The 14,101-nt window shown below is 28.1% G+C and overlaps 1 protein-coding gene across 5 annotated transcripts in view; it reads left to right on the top strand.

The window, feature by feature from the left end:
• The window catches only part of LOC113365921 (calcium-binding protein E63-1-like), a 397,148-nt gene that overhangs the window by 301,380 nt on the left and 81,667 nt on the right, over positions 1 to 14,101 (top strand). The window lies entirely within an intron of this gene.

The raw sequence follows: 14,101 nt of genomic DNA, 5'->3' as shown, positions 1-14,101 counted from the left end.
TTTTTACTGAATATTAATTTCATATCAACAAATAGTTTAAAAATTGTTAAAAGTAAATACATTAAATACTAATTTTGAAGTAATTGAATTAAACTATTATATTTATTGCTAAATTACTTTACTATGAATTACTTCATAAAATTATGGAATATAATATCATAAGAGTAAAATTCATCAAAATTCTTTTCAAACATTTCGACATATAATGCTCTAGGTATTAATAGTGAAATGAAAGTAATTAAATTAAGAATAAATATGATGTATTGTACCAAAAATTTTAGCGCACTTAGTTGAACATAAAAATTATTATAAAAGACATAGGGTAGAGCGGGGCACAAAGATTCGCAGGTAAAAAGTTTTACTGCCAGTATCTCAAAAACCAGTAAAGATAAGAATTTATCAAGAACAACCCTTTAAAATTGAAATCAAAAATTAAACCTGTTTTCTACCTGGCCGTCCCAATTTACCCCATTTATGGAGCATAAAGGTTCAGGTTAGAAATTTTTGAAAAACAGCCAAAAACACATTTTTGGAATAATGAATTAGCTGTGATTTTTACTGAACATAGTCAGATAGTTGTTTGGTTGATATGTGTTATTTCTTATGATATAATAGTTTTGCTTTAAATTCAATATAATTGATCAAAGTCAAAGTCTTTTTAAATTATGAATATAAAAATTTACTTGTAGTTACTAATAGAGATTAAAAAAAAAGTGATTTATTGAAAGTTCTATTATAACTTTACACTGAATGCAATCTGTTGAATAAGTGAAAAGGAATAAATAATATTAGGAATAAAACAAACCAGTTAAATTGAAGAGTAAAATTAAAACCAGTTACTTGAACAGTGAAATTTTAACCAAGTTAAATTGAAGTGATGATGGATGTTTATTAAACTTTAATGTCAAAGTCTGTTGATTTAATAACTGTCTAATGCTTAAAATAAGTACTAATTAAAACACAAGTATGCTTTCATATTATAAATAAACTTTGATACAAGGCTTCATTAAAGAAGAAAGTGGGCGAATAGGTTGCTAATTACCTCTTTCAGAATAATAAACTTATAAAACAAATCAAATATCCTACATAGAAATTTATTTACGGAAAATAATCCTTTATTGAAATAATATGTAAATACAAAGCGCCCACAATTTGCAATTTATATTATAATTTTCATAATAGAAAAACTTCGGAATAAAACCGCTGTAATTTGTGAAAATCGTACGAAATGGCTTCGTAAAGCTGCTTTGATATAGAATAGGTATAACCGCAGGATATATTTGCGTTCTAGCCATTCCCGGTAATGTCTTTTTGACGTCCCCGTCGGTTTCTAATGAGCTCGAATTATTTTATTCCTGGATGTAATAAAAACCAAAAGCCTGTATTTCGTTCCCTCTTACGAGAATATGCCTCAATAAAATGCTACGCCAACACTTTAACACCACACTTTATTTTAATCAATAATTTTATAGTGTTTCTGAACAACCCTTAGATTGACATTTAATGATAACGATATATAAACATGGGTATTATTACTGGATCAATTATGTCATGCTAGTTAGGCAAAAAGTTCCATACTATGTTTTGCTAAAGTATAGATCGCTTGGCTATATAACGTAGTTTATATAAATTTTATTATTTATTTTAGTTTTAAATATTTTAAAAGATATCACTGAAAATTTTATTTTACAGGTTGAATTCGTTTTGGACTATTTAAAATTAAAAAAAAAAGGTGAATGAAGAAGGTAATAATTACTGTAATAATAATCTACAATTTCGTTTACTCTTTACATCGAAATATTTAGAGCCAACTTTCATGCAGAAACTCTAAATTGTAAAAATAATAGTTTGGAACTGGATATTATTTTAAGCAAATAATTCACGGTACAATTAACATATATGATAAAATTATCAGAGTTAAAAAATTTAAATTGCTCATGTGTCCACTTTTGTTCATTGATTTTAAGTATAATTTCTAGTGAACATCGTTTTTCGTGGGTTTTACTGCATAAAAATAAGAAGTCAAATAAAAATTTTTTTTGGTATTGTCGTAATGGTCATATCATTACACAACTAGGATATGAGAACTCTTGCCTTGAGATAGGATTTGAAAAAAAACTAAATGTCCTCATAATATAGACAGATCGTAATTTAAGAAAAATATTTACTTGTGATGTTTTGCGAGACGATCACCTAAGCCGTTTCCTTAAGATTAAGATTTCGTATTCGCCAAAAATCCGGAATTGACATTAAATATATAAAAATCATTTTAAAAACATCAGCTAGAATTCTTACTGATTTTAAGTATGGTAAGTATGGTAAGTAAGTATAAGGAAAAGTGCATTTTTTTATAATTAATTTCTGTTGTTTTTTATGAGTTTGATTGAATTTTGTGTGATTATAGTGTTCATCGGCAAAGATATATATATATATATATATATATATATATATATATATATATATGTGTGTGTGTAGTTGTATTAAAGGCGTAATCCATAACTCAAAGAGTAAAAAAGCTTCATTAATCATTGAAATATTTGCTTTATCAATAATTTATTTCCAGGAATTCATGGCGGTGACATGATAAAGTGTTTGGACTTTTTTGTTATTGCCTTAACTCAATACTGCATATTTCATAAAGACTTTTGGAATAATATGTTTGATCTAGTAAATTCATTCATATAAAAAATTATTCGACGTATATAAGTAAGAGTATTTTCTAAGTTTACCTACAAAAGATAAATATTTAATAATATTAATTCAATTTAGTGAAAGATAAACTCCTCAATAATGGCTCGTGAGATAATATAAATAGTTCGAAGATTTTATTATACTCACAACTCTACAAGCATTTAAACTAATTGAGCTTAAAGCTGAAAGCTTTAGCAGAAATCGTGCCTTTTTCAGGTAGGGTAAGCCGGACCACATGGTTTCAATTTGATTTTGAGCAATTTTACAATTTTAAATACCACATATCAAACAAACAATTACCAGACTATGTTCAGTAAAACTCCTAGCTAATTCATCATTGTAAAAATACGTTTTGTATTTTTTAAACATTTATTACCTGGTCTTTTTTACCTCATAGGCGGGGTAAAATAGGACAACCAGTTGGCAAACAGATCCAATGTATTGTTTACAACGTATATTTTTACAGAGATTAAATCGTATATAACATTGATATGATATTTCGTCAAAAATATTCATCAGCAGAGTTTCAATAACTTTTAATTTAATTCATCTCTTATAAAATTTATTTCTTTAACCTTAATAATTTTTTTTATTAATTATTTTTCATTGTTTACACCTTTTCCACAGTAAAGGTTTAGTTGGTTCAGAGGTTATATAAAAACACATGTTGAATCTAACTCAAAATTAATACCACATCTAATAAAGCAATGAAATAAGGTAATTTTAAAAATTATATTAAAGTCTTGTCAACTAAACAACAGTGCAAACAAGTAAAAAAACTAACATCGAAAGAAATTTTGCGGCATTACTTGATTCAAAGCAATTGCTGATCAAACATCTTTTTCCTCTACTTTCAAATATTGTTGTAAAAAATTTCTAACTCTAGTTATTTTTGACATAATGTTGGTGGACCTTTTGACTCTCGAGCTTTTAAGCCCCGCTCTACACCGGTTTATTTTTTTTACTTGTTTTTGTCACTTGCCAAGGCAATTTATAGTATTTTGTTGAATGAGGATCTTTCAAAGTCGACAAATTTTGATAATTTTAAATTTATAATTCAACAAATAGACTTACTATATCATAGTAAAGGTGTTTCCACAAATGTTTTTTTCAAATATGTCTTGTTAAAAATAAAATAGAACTTGTGGTATATGACATAGTGCCTTAAGGCAAATTACTGGAACTTTCCGTGCCGTAACAAAACATTAATGGAATTAATGGAATATTAAATGTTTTCAAATAGTGTACTATAAACACTGTAATATTGTCTACATTTGAAATAAAAATATTACAAAAGCAATTGTTTCGTCAATGCAAACAGAAAGTTTTTTGAGTCATTCATACAAATCGGATTCTTAGTTCTTTGAAAAAAAAACTGCAATTTTTAGCACCGTATCTCCGAAATGGCAGGACCTGCCTTTGCCGAAAACTATTCAACACTTTTCCTCATCAATACAAATTGAATGTTTTTTGGATCATTCAAATCGGATGCTCCTTTCTCTCAAAAACTCGATTTCTATTTTCTACACTCTTTACTCCGTACCTTCGAAACGGCTGGACTTGCCTTTTCCAAAAACTAATCAGCACATGTCCCTAGCAATAGGAATCGAATGTTTTTTGGACCATTTAAATCAGTTGATCCGTGCGCCCGAAAACGTGACTGGAAATTTGTATCCATACATACATACATACACACACACACATCAATTTTTTCTGAGGTATGCCAAAATGTTCAGAAACCTTCAAAACGTCGAGAAATGTAAAAATTTTCAATTTCAATTTTCGGCCCATTACAATAACTTACCCTACGGGAAGTTAATAAACTCCTCAATAATGGCTCCTGAGACGATATAAATAGTTCGAAAATTTCATTATGCTCACAACTCTGCAAGCATTTAAACTAATTGAGCTTGAAGCTAGAAGCTTTAGCAGAAATCGTGCCTTTTTCAGGTAGGGTACGACCACATGGTTTCAAGGTAGGCTAAGACCACATGGTTTCATTTTGATTTTGAGCAATTATACTGTAAAAACTAAACCAATTACATCACCACATATAAACAAACAACTACCAGACTATGTTCAGTAAAACTCCTAGCTAATTCATGATCAGAGATTTTTATTTTTAAAATTTTGTTATCTGTTTTTTTCACTCCGTAGACGCGATAAACACAACCAGTTGGCAAACAGATCGAATGTATTGTTTACAATATACATCTTTACAAAGATTACAATTACAAGTATATAACATTGTTCGGGTGTTGCGCCAAAAGTATTCATCAGGAGAATTTAAACATTTCATTCATCTCTTTTAAAATTGCTTTCTTTAACCTTATTTACATTTTCATTTATTATTTGCATAATATACCTGAAATGAACCTGTCATTTTCAAAAACCCCATTATTACGAATTGAATATTTTTTGGATCATTTAAATCGGATGCTCCTTTCTCTCAAAAACTCGAATTCTATTTTCTGCACTCTTTACTCCGTACCTTCGAAACGGCTGGACTTGCCTTTTCCAAAAACTAATCACCACATCTCCCTATCAATTGGAATCGAATATTTTTTTAACCATTCAAATCGATCGATCCGTGTGCTCGATAACATGGGGTCACACAAAACACACACACATCCATTTTTTAAGGTATGTCAAAACATTCAGGAACCTTCAAAATGTAAAGATATGCAAAAATTTTCAATTTCGATTTTTTGACGATTACAAAAATTCACTCTTCATAAATTTAATTATGAATTGAAAATTTTTCAAGTTTATCCGAATTATTTTCTAGATATCTAACTACAGTTATCTAGTTTAGCATCTCTGATATGAAAATATGCGTCCCAAGACCAAAACAACATATCCTTTACTATAGATCATAATCAGACGTCGAAAACTTTTTCTAGGAATGCTTTTTCCATATGTGCCTCGTTATAAAATCCATATATCGTGCAGTACACATATCGGGGTGCAGTGATATGGGCCGAGAAGTTCTTATCAGTGGTGAATGCGGTGGGTCGAGGACGGAGTACCGAACGCTATAGTGTAAGGTCAATCGATTTTCGTGCGCTTTTTCGCGACGCAGCAAATTTCCTCCGCCGCTTGAACGGATGTCGGTAACGGCCGACGATAACGGCAAAGTACATGCTGTTTTTTCGCAACAGATACACGTAATAGCCGGAGGGTCCTCAGATCGTATAATGGAATTATGGGAAATACATTTCTGGATGAATTTCTGAAAGAAGTTTGAAAAGCAATTCGGTGATGTGCAAGACGACTATTCTAGATATTCATGTTTGTTATTATCGGGTTTCTGACCCAAGGCAGGTTCGTGAAATGAGGGTAACACAGTTTAGCCCACTTGTTTATGTATCATAGCTTTAAATTGTATTTTAAAAGTTTGTATCTTGGAGTTTAATACTCTGTATTTAGCTTAATGTTTTTTTTTCGAAAATTGTCCATCATATGTATTCTTTTTCGGCTTTGCCCTTTTAGTGCTACTAGTTTTCTTATAATTTTGTGAAGAAGGAGCACTTCCCCATAAATATCTGATAAAGTTTTTTTTCTTACAATCATATCCAGCTTTACACATAGGCGATTTTTAGATAAATATTATAACTAAATAAGTAAAAGCTGCTACAAGTAGCCTTAATAAAATATTACAAATAAATATAAAATTATCTTCAAAATTGATATAAATTTCGAGAATTATCAGCTTTATATTGAATGTAAAGAAATATACAAAAAAGAGTGCGCATAAGATTCACACGCGATTGAAGTAAAACTTATATGCTACTGTACAAGATGGCATTTAAGTAAAAATTAATACATCATATATAATAATTTTGAATTATGTTTATCAGTAATATGGTAACACTTGTGCACACATTTATTAGTGTCAACCATTATACACATTTATATAATGATAAATTATAAATTATATATTTATAATAGCATTAAAAATATGTATGATATTTAAAAACAATAATGTAATTAAAGTCATACTTCAAATATGACAAGATCGGTTTGTCATTGGAATTAGCATTTAGAAATAAATCTCCATTAGAAAAATGACTAATTGCTTTTTAGTAAATTCTATAATATTCGTTGTTTTAATTTTCTTTGCCAAACTTCTTCTTTCATGTTTCGACTTTCAGTCCTCTGTATTTCCTCTTCTTGCATAAGTCATCAATCATTTGCATTCTTCTTCTTCCCAATCCCTTCAGTCTTCTTTTGCCTCCAACGACGTCATGTAGGAGGCACTCTTTTGCAGAAGGGATTCGATTCAGTTTCCTTTTCTTTTCCTTAATATATATATCTATTTATTATAGTTGCTTATTTCCGTAGTAAAATAGTATATGAGCGTAAATTTCTTTGATTTGACACTGTGATATTTTCATTAAATATACAACTTATGTTGAGATTTTTGCAAAAAATAAAACAAATCAAAACAATACATTTACTGCAATTGATTTATTTTGCAAATAGTGATTGTTTAATTACTATATAATTACTTGCACTATGATAATCAGATAATTATAAATAAAGATGATGATTAAATATGCAATAATATGCAATAAATAAATCAGAACAAAGACTCCCGAAAGTTAGTGAAGAACCAGCAAAAGTAAAGAATGCAGGTAAGTCATGTTATTATAAAATTTATGAAAAGCTAAAAAAAACAATAATTACACTAAAAAAATTGTCACATTTCTATGATTGTTGATTATAAAAACCGTTGAAATTAATTTTTTCGTTATCTTCTTTTAGATATATTTCTATCTGCAGTTTAACACCAGAAAATTGAATTTTATTCAAGTATTATTTAAATAATATGCAAATAAATAACCAGATATCTAGCATACTAGAATATAAAATAAAGATATATTAGGGATTATCACGATTCTTTGTCCCAATAATTACAAACAACTCTTACACAGAGAGCTAATTTATTTATTAATCATGATTTAATAGTATTTAAACAGAATTTGAATCAATTTCAGTTAAATTTCTTTCTCATATATATTGACAACATTATGTACTACAAATATTTTAGGAGATTTTTTAAGACGTTTTCTAATTACATAAGTAATAGCATGTACTTAGTTAATAAAATGTATTCTGTACATCCTTAGCAAATAATGCTCACTGTAACGAGCCATTCAAACCCTTTGGCTGATTTATCACAAAACCTGTCGATTTATCAATATTGAGATTTCTAGCTTTTCAGGGCGAAAAGATATGAATTTATATTTCCAATATATCAACTGGATAATTTTCTTCATGTTGCGATGACTGTTATTAAATTTTTCATGGATGCTACTTAAAATTTCGTTTTTATATATTTATTTTCTGCTAGACAGAATATAAAAAGCATTATCTCTATTAAATTAGAAGATTATGCTACGTCAGACAGCAGAAGAATAGTTTCTTATTTACTAAAGTACAAGCACGTTTTCAGCATGTAATATAGTGAATTCTCACAAGGCACATGCATCCATGGTAAATCCATAATAGTCGAATGGCGTGCGCTGAATTTTTATTAACTTTGTTGCATTTTCTGAATGCTCAGAGGTTTTGTTTTTCTCCAAAACTGCTTCGATTTTGCTATAAGAAGCAGAAAGATATAAATGCGCAGGGACATACAGAATCAACGTCGTCTTTATTTTTAAATTATTGAGGCAGAAAATCTTTTCCATTTCCTTGTTTTTTTTGCTATCATAAAGTTATTATTCTAACTATGAATTTATTTATTTTTATTTACATATTTTAATAGCGTCCTATAAGCTAAAACTTCTTCAACTAAACAAGCTAACCCAAATATGAGGTAAAAAGGGCCAGATGATGAGTTTTAGAAAAATAGAAGCAAACATGTTTCTGTAATTAGGAATTTTGCTGAACATAGTTCAATAGTTGTAGTATATTTAATACGTGTTATGTGTTGTGAAATAGTTCATTTAGTTGAGACAGTATAATTATTGATAGTGTAATATGACCTATGTGCACCGCCCTACCCTAAACAAAAAACGTTATATGAAAGTTTAACATTAAATTAAATTATCTATTTATTTCATTCAAGTTTATTCTTTCTATTTATATTTATTTTTGTCTTCGTTTAGAATATCTCATTCATGAATACTCCTTCTAGTATAATAATAAAACTTGGAAAACAAAAAACTCTTTACGACCACAATTGTTGTTTTAAACTGAGAAATAACAGCATGTTATTATTAATATACTAGATGATTCAGGAATCCTTTCATTTCGAAATGAGCTTCGCCCTTGCATCTTTAAATACAATGATTTTTATTACTACCGCATCTCCTGACAGATTCTAAATAGTTGACGTGATATTTTCAAAATACGATGTTTACAGCTGATTCGAAAATTGCATGTGGATGCGATTAGTAGTTTCAAAACCAACATTGATTATTTTTGGCTAAGCCTAGGTCATTAAGTAGTAGAACGTCGCATGTGATTTATGTTCGTAAATTTTGGCACTGGTCCTACGTCGACACTTTACTCGAACGAATTGGACTGTGCAATATTCTAAATGAAAGATGACAAAGTGCGCAAAACACTTTACAATAATGGGAAATTCAATTTCATGTTGAAACCTGAATAATTGCTTGCAATTTGTCTATTGTACCTTATGTTTTTTTAATTTGAAAAAAAAAAGAGGTGGTTGCATAATGAAAATTTTGTATAATCACTGTTCTATTGCTAATAAAAACTTGCAAATATTTATGTATATATAAATTAAATATTGAAACTTTAATAACAGAGCAATTCATCACACGCACAAAGTTCTAGCTGTGTTGGATTACACATTACCTTTATTAAAACTTCAAAATCTACAAAATTTGATTTCTTTTTAGTGATAATTATTTTAATCACTTTCTTGACACGCACAACAAAATTAACTTGTACAGAGCTATTTTATTGGCTTATTACTGAGCCAATTTGGACATACGGTACACAACTATAGGAATCAGCTTCTAAAACAAACGTGATAAAAATTTAAAGATGCCAAAATAAATTACTAACAGAAATTTTGAATGCACCGAAGTAAGTTTGGAATTACTTAATACATAATGACGCCGTCATGAACAACAATGAACTACGAGTTCATTCAGACAATTACAAAAGCCGCCGTAAGGATCATCCAAACTCGCTTGCCAGAAAACTATGTCACAGTACTACCAGGGCAAGATTGAGAAGAAAATTCATGTTACATTTACATATGCCAATTTGGTAAAATCTTTGACAATGGTTTTTAAAGTCATTTTTTTCTATTCTACAGGTTTCCTTGGTATCCATTTCAGGACAGGTGTGAAAATTACTATACAATAAAAAAAATCACGAGGAACGCCAAAATACACAAAAGAATTGCCAAGCAATTTACTTTTACGGTATTCCTTGAATAGTTTTTTAAAATTTGTATTTCTAATAACAAAATTGCATATGATCATATATTATTACTGAATTAATAAACTATTACAATATAAATAACACATTTTCTTCAAAATTTATGTGTTTCTACATATCAATAATATATCATTACCGCGTTGGAAGAACTTTATTCACAATTTATCAAAATGATTTAAGTAACACGAACTTTCACATATTTTTGGAACCTATTTTCTGGTGCTAATTAGATCAGAAATTTTCCAGATATAATTTTAAATGAAGTGGTTGTTTGTGTTGAACTTTTAATGGAAATGCCTGTTTAGTGCATTTTTATTGATGTTATGCAGCAATAAAATGAAACACTACATCATTCGCTAATAAAATCTAAATCAATACGGGGTAAGTTTGCAGTTTTTCTAGAAATTGATTTATTGTATAATAATGAACAACAGTTGTGGAATTATTTTTACTTAATTCAGTAGAGAAATAATTGCAGTAACTATTTATTTTCAAAATCAGTGGATCTCAAGATATATTAGTTTAAAAAAGTGGTACAACTAGCCCTTAGCTTTCCTATACAAGCTACACAGTTATATTTTTATAACGTAGGTTTTATTTAAAAATAATATTTATTTCACTTTAATACAATTACTTCATTATATTTTAATACTTTATTATATTCAAATTATACAATTAATAATATTGTATTTTATTATATGATATAATATATGTGATTACTGTTTGAATGTTAATTAAAGAATCCCAAATGAAAATCAGAGCGCGTCCTATATATAGGGTTACATATTTAGTCTAGTACACTTTGATTATAAAACATATTGATTGAATGGTAAATATATATCTTATTGTTGTATATAATTGGAAGTTATGATTATAAAATATGCTTATGCTATATGATTGAATAAGTAAATGTATATATTATTAATATATATAACTCCTCCGGCCTTAGATGAGAACTCGAGGGGTGAAGGTTGTCGGCTGGGTGTGTACTTCCTGAGGTGGTTCTTCTTCATAATTTTCTAATTTTTCTTTTTACATTTTTTAACTATAATTTTCACTAAAATGTAAATAATAATGATTATAATTAATATTATAGTTATTGAAATATGAGGGATATTGTTGTGATTGGTGATTGCATTCTTCATATAAACATTTTTATTTGGTCTTGTTCTTCTTTTATTCTTGAGAGTTCATCTACTTGAATGCTCTTAATACGTAATGGCTCGGGTGTTGTTTCATTGTAATTTAAATTGAATCTTGGAATCAAAATTGGTTTTCCTTGTATTGATGATTTTATATTTTGATAATTTCTTCCGTTGATAACAAATTTACAATTATGTGGTAAATTTAAAATATAATTTCCTTTGATAAATTTTGTTTCTTGTTGTTCCTTGCAATCAAATTCTATTTTTGAATTGTTGATTAGTAATAAAATATAATGTGCATCATTGATTTTCTCGATGATGTTATGTGTTAGAGTTACTAAGGTTTGTTTACATTCTTGTAAGCGTTTTTTCTTCCCAATTCATTAATTTAATTGTGCATTCGTCGTTGTTTTCAAGAATGTGCTTTGTTTTGCAAAAGTATAGATTTGAGACAAGTTGACACTCTTCTTCTTCTTGAAATTGATAGTTTTTTGTTCCCAGTGTGAGGAAGGATTTTGGGGGGATAATAATTTTATTATCGGAGTTTGGTATTGGGTATAATTTATAATGTTTGAAAATCTCTGGTAATGTTATGGGAAATTTTATAAGAAATACAATTCTTTCATTTGAGTAATAATATTGTACATTGAGTAAATTATAATATTTGTGAACATTAGTTCCGTCTATGGAAAAAGGTAACGAGCTTTGTTTGTACAAATCTTTTACATTCTTAATCATATAATTCAAGTTTTCTAATTTTATAAAAGAATTATGAACTATATTAATTCTTGCTAAATCTAGGGATATTTCTAGATCGTTTAAAATATTGGTTAGTATGATTAAACTATAACTTATCTGTTCAAGAGCATCTTTTGCCATGAAATATTCATTATGACCAAAGTTACCATTTTTCAGAAAGTCGTTCATATCATTAAGTTTCTTATTTAAAATTAGTTCATTTTGCTTAATACTAGATATTGTATCGTTAAAATTTTTATTAATTTTTTGTTAATTGTGATTTGCTTATTCAGTGTTTTTGCTAATTTATTTTCGTTTCCTTGAAGTATTTTAATTGATTCGTCATATCTTTTACCATCTTCTGCATCTAGATTTCCTGTAATTCCTTTTATTATACTTCCTAAACCGTCTATTAAACTTCTTTTTATTCGTCTATTCGGTCTTATTGTATTATATTTATCTTCAATATTTTTAAACATAGTTTTTATAATAGAAAAGTATGGATTTAATCTACTTATGTATTCTTCGTGTTTTTTATTTAATATTAATAAAAATGCGTTGAAGTCTGAATTTAAATTATTGATTTGTAATTTAATTATATCAGTATCTACGTAATTTATAAATGTGTGGTACTTTTCGATTAACTTTGCGTTGCCTAGATCAAATGGAAGAAGTCCGGCTGTATTCAATTCTTGCAATTGTATTTCATTGCTGTTTACTTGTAGAAGGAATTGGAGAAGAATTACGTGAGTCAGCAACATTGTTCTCCTGTAAAATTTGTTGTGAATTAATTCGGGGTCTTTTCATATCTTGTTTATGAAATGTTAAATGCTTATCTGTCAGTAAAGTTTTATTTAAATCGTCTTGAACGTGTACTGTTCTAAACCGTGATGCGAGTTTGTCGCGTGGATTGAGTTTTAAATAAGCATTACTGTTTTGTTTATACTGTAATGGATCATTTCGCGTTTCATTATGTTTAGATATCGTGTCCTGTTTATTCTTATAGTTATTATCAAATATTTTTTCATACATTAACGTTGTTCTTTTCTTATGATCATTTAAATAATTTGTTAAAATTTCAGATTCTAAATCTATTTCAAAAGGTGATCTAGTTGATAAATGACCAGAAATTATGTCAAAAGGTTTTATTTTTGTTACAGAATGAATTGAATTATTATAACCATAAATTGCATAAATCATTAAATCTAAAATACTTGAATTTTTGCTTTCTTGATTTAATATTTTTATATGTTCTAAGATTGTTGAATGAAATCTTTCTATAGAACCATTCGAATTTGGATGCATTGGTGTAATATAATGAATGTTGATTTTATGTGTTTTTAAATATTCTTGTAAGGAAGAAGATTTTAATTCTGGACCATTATCCATAATCAATGTATCTGGTACGCCATGATGTGAAAAGAAAATCATTAATACTCTTACGATGTTTTGCGTAACATTTGTAATTATTGGATATGCTTGGGCATATTTTGAAAAGTATCAATTATCGTAACGAATTTTTGTTTGTGGATTGTTAAATATCCATATGCAATATTTGGAAAGGTTTTGATGCGGTTGGAGAAATCGCAAATTTTTGTTTAGGTGGATTTCTATCGTATTTTTGTGTAGCACAAATTGGACAATTATTAATATAAGTTGTTACGTCACATGTATTGTTGGCCAATAGAATTTTTCTTTAATTCGCATTTCATTTTCGTTAATTCCACGGTGATTAGTTGAATCTTCGTGAAAAGTTTTTACGATCGATTTTTGTTTATTTGTGTCAAATACGTCTTCTCTAATTTCGTTGCACATCACTAATTTAAAGATGAATGTGTAAAGTTTGAAATTAAAATGTTTGTAATATCGGTAATATATTCATTATTATCAATATACATTGCAAAAGATTTATTACTCGTAGTAAATTCTTTAAATATGTTTTATTATATCATTTTTTATATTTTCATTATTAACTTCGATTATAGTTCTATTTTTGTCAAATATTTTTTGTAGTTTCGGTTTCATCGGATTCGTATTTACGATTTTAATTATTATTTGGTTGATATAATAATTAATAGGCTTTGGTGAAATAGGGATATTTA

Source organism: Ctenocephalides felis, unplaced genomic scaffold (assembly GCF_003426905.1).
Source record: "Ctenocephalides felis isolate EL2017-DRISC unplaced genomic scaffold, ASM342690v1 CF-g0.4_SCAFFOLD_01170, whole genome shotgun sequence".
Taxonomy (NCBI): domain Eukaryota; kingdom Metazoa; phylum Arthropoda; class Insecta; order Siphonaptera; family Pulicidae; genus Ctenocephalides; species Ctenocephalides felis.
Note: the sequence above shows the minus strand (reverse complement) of the source record. Positions and strands in the feature narration are given on the sequence as shown.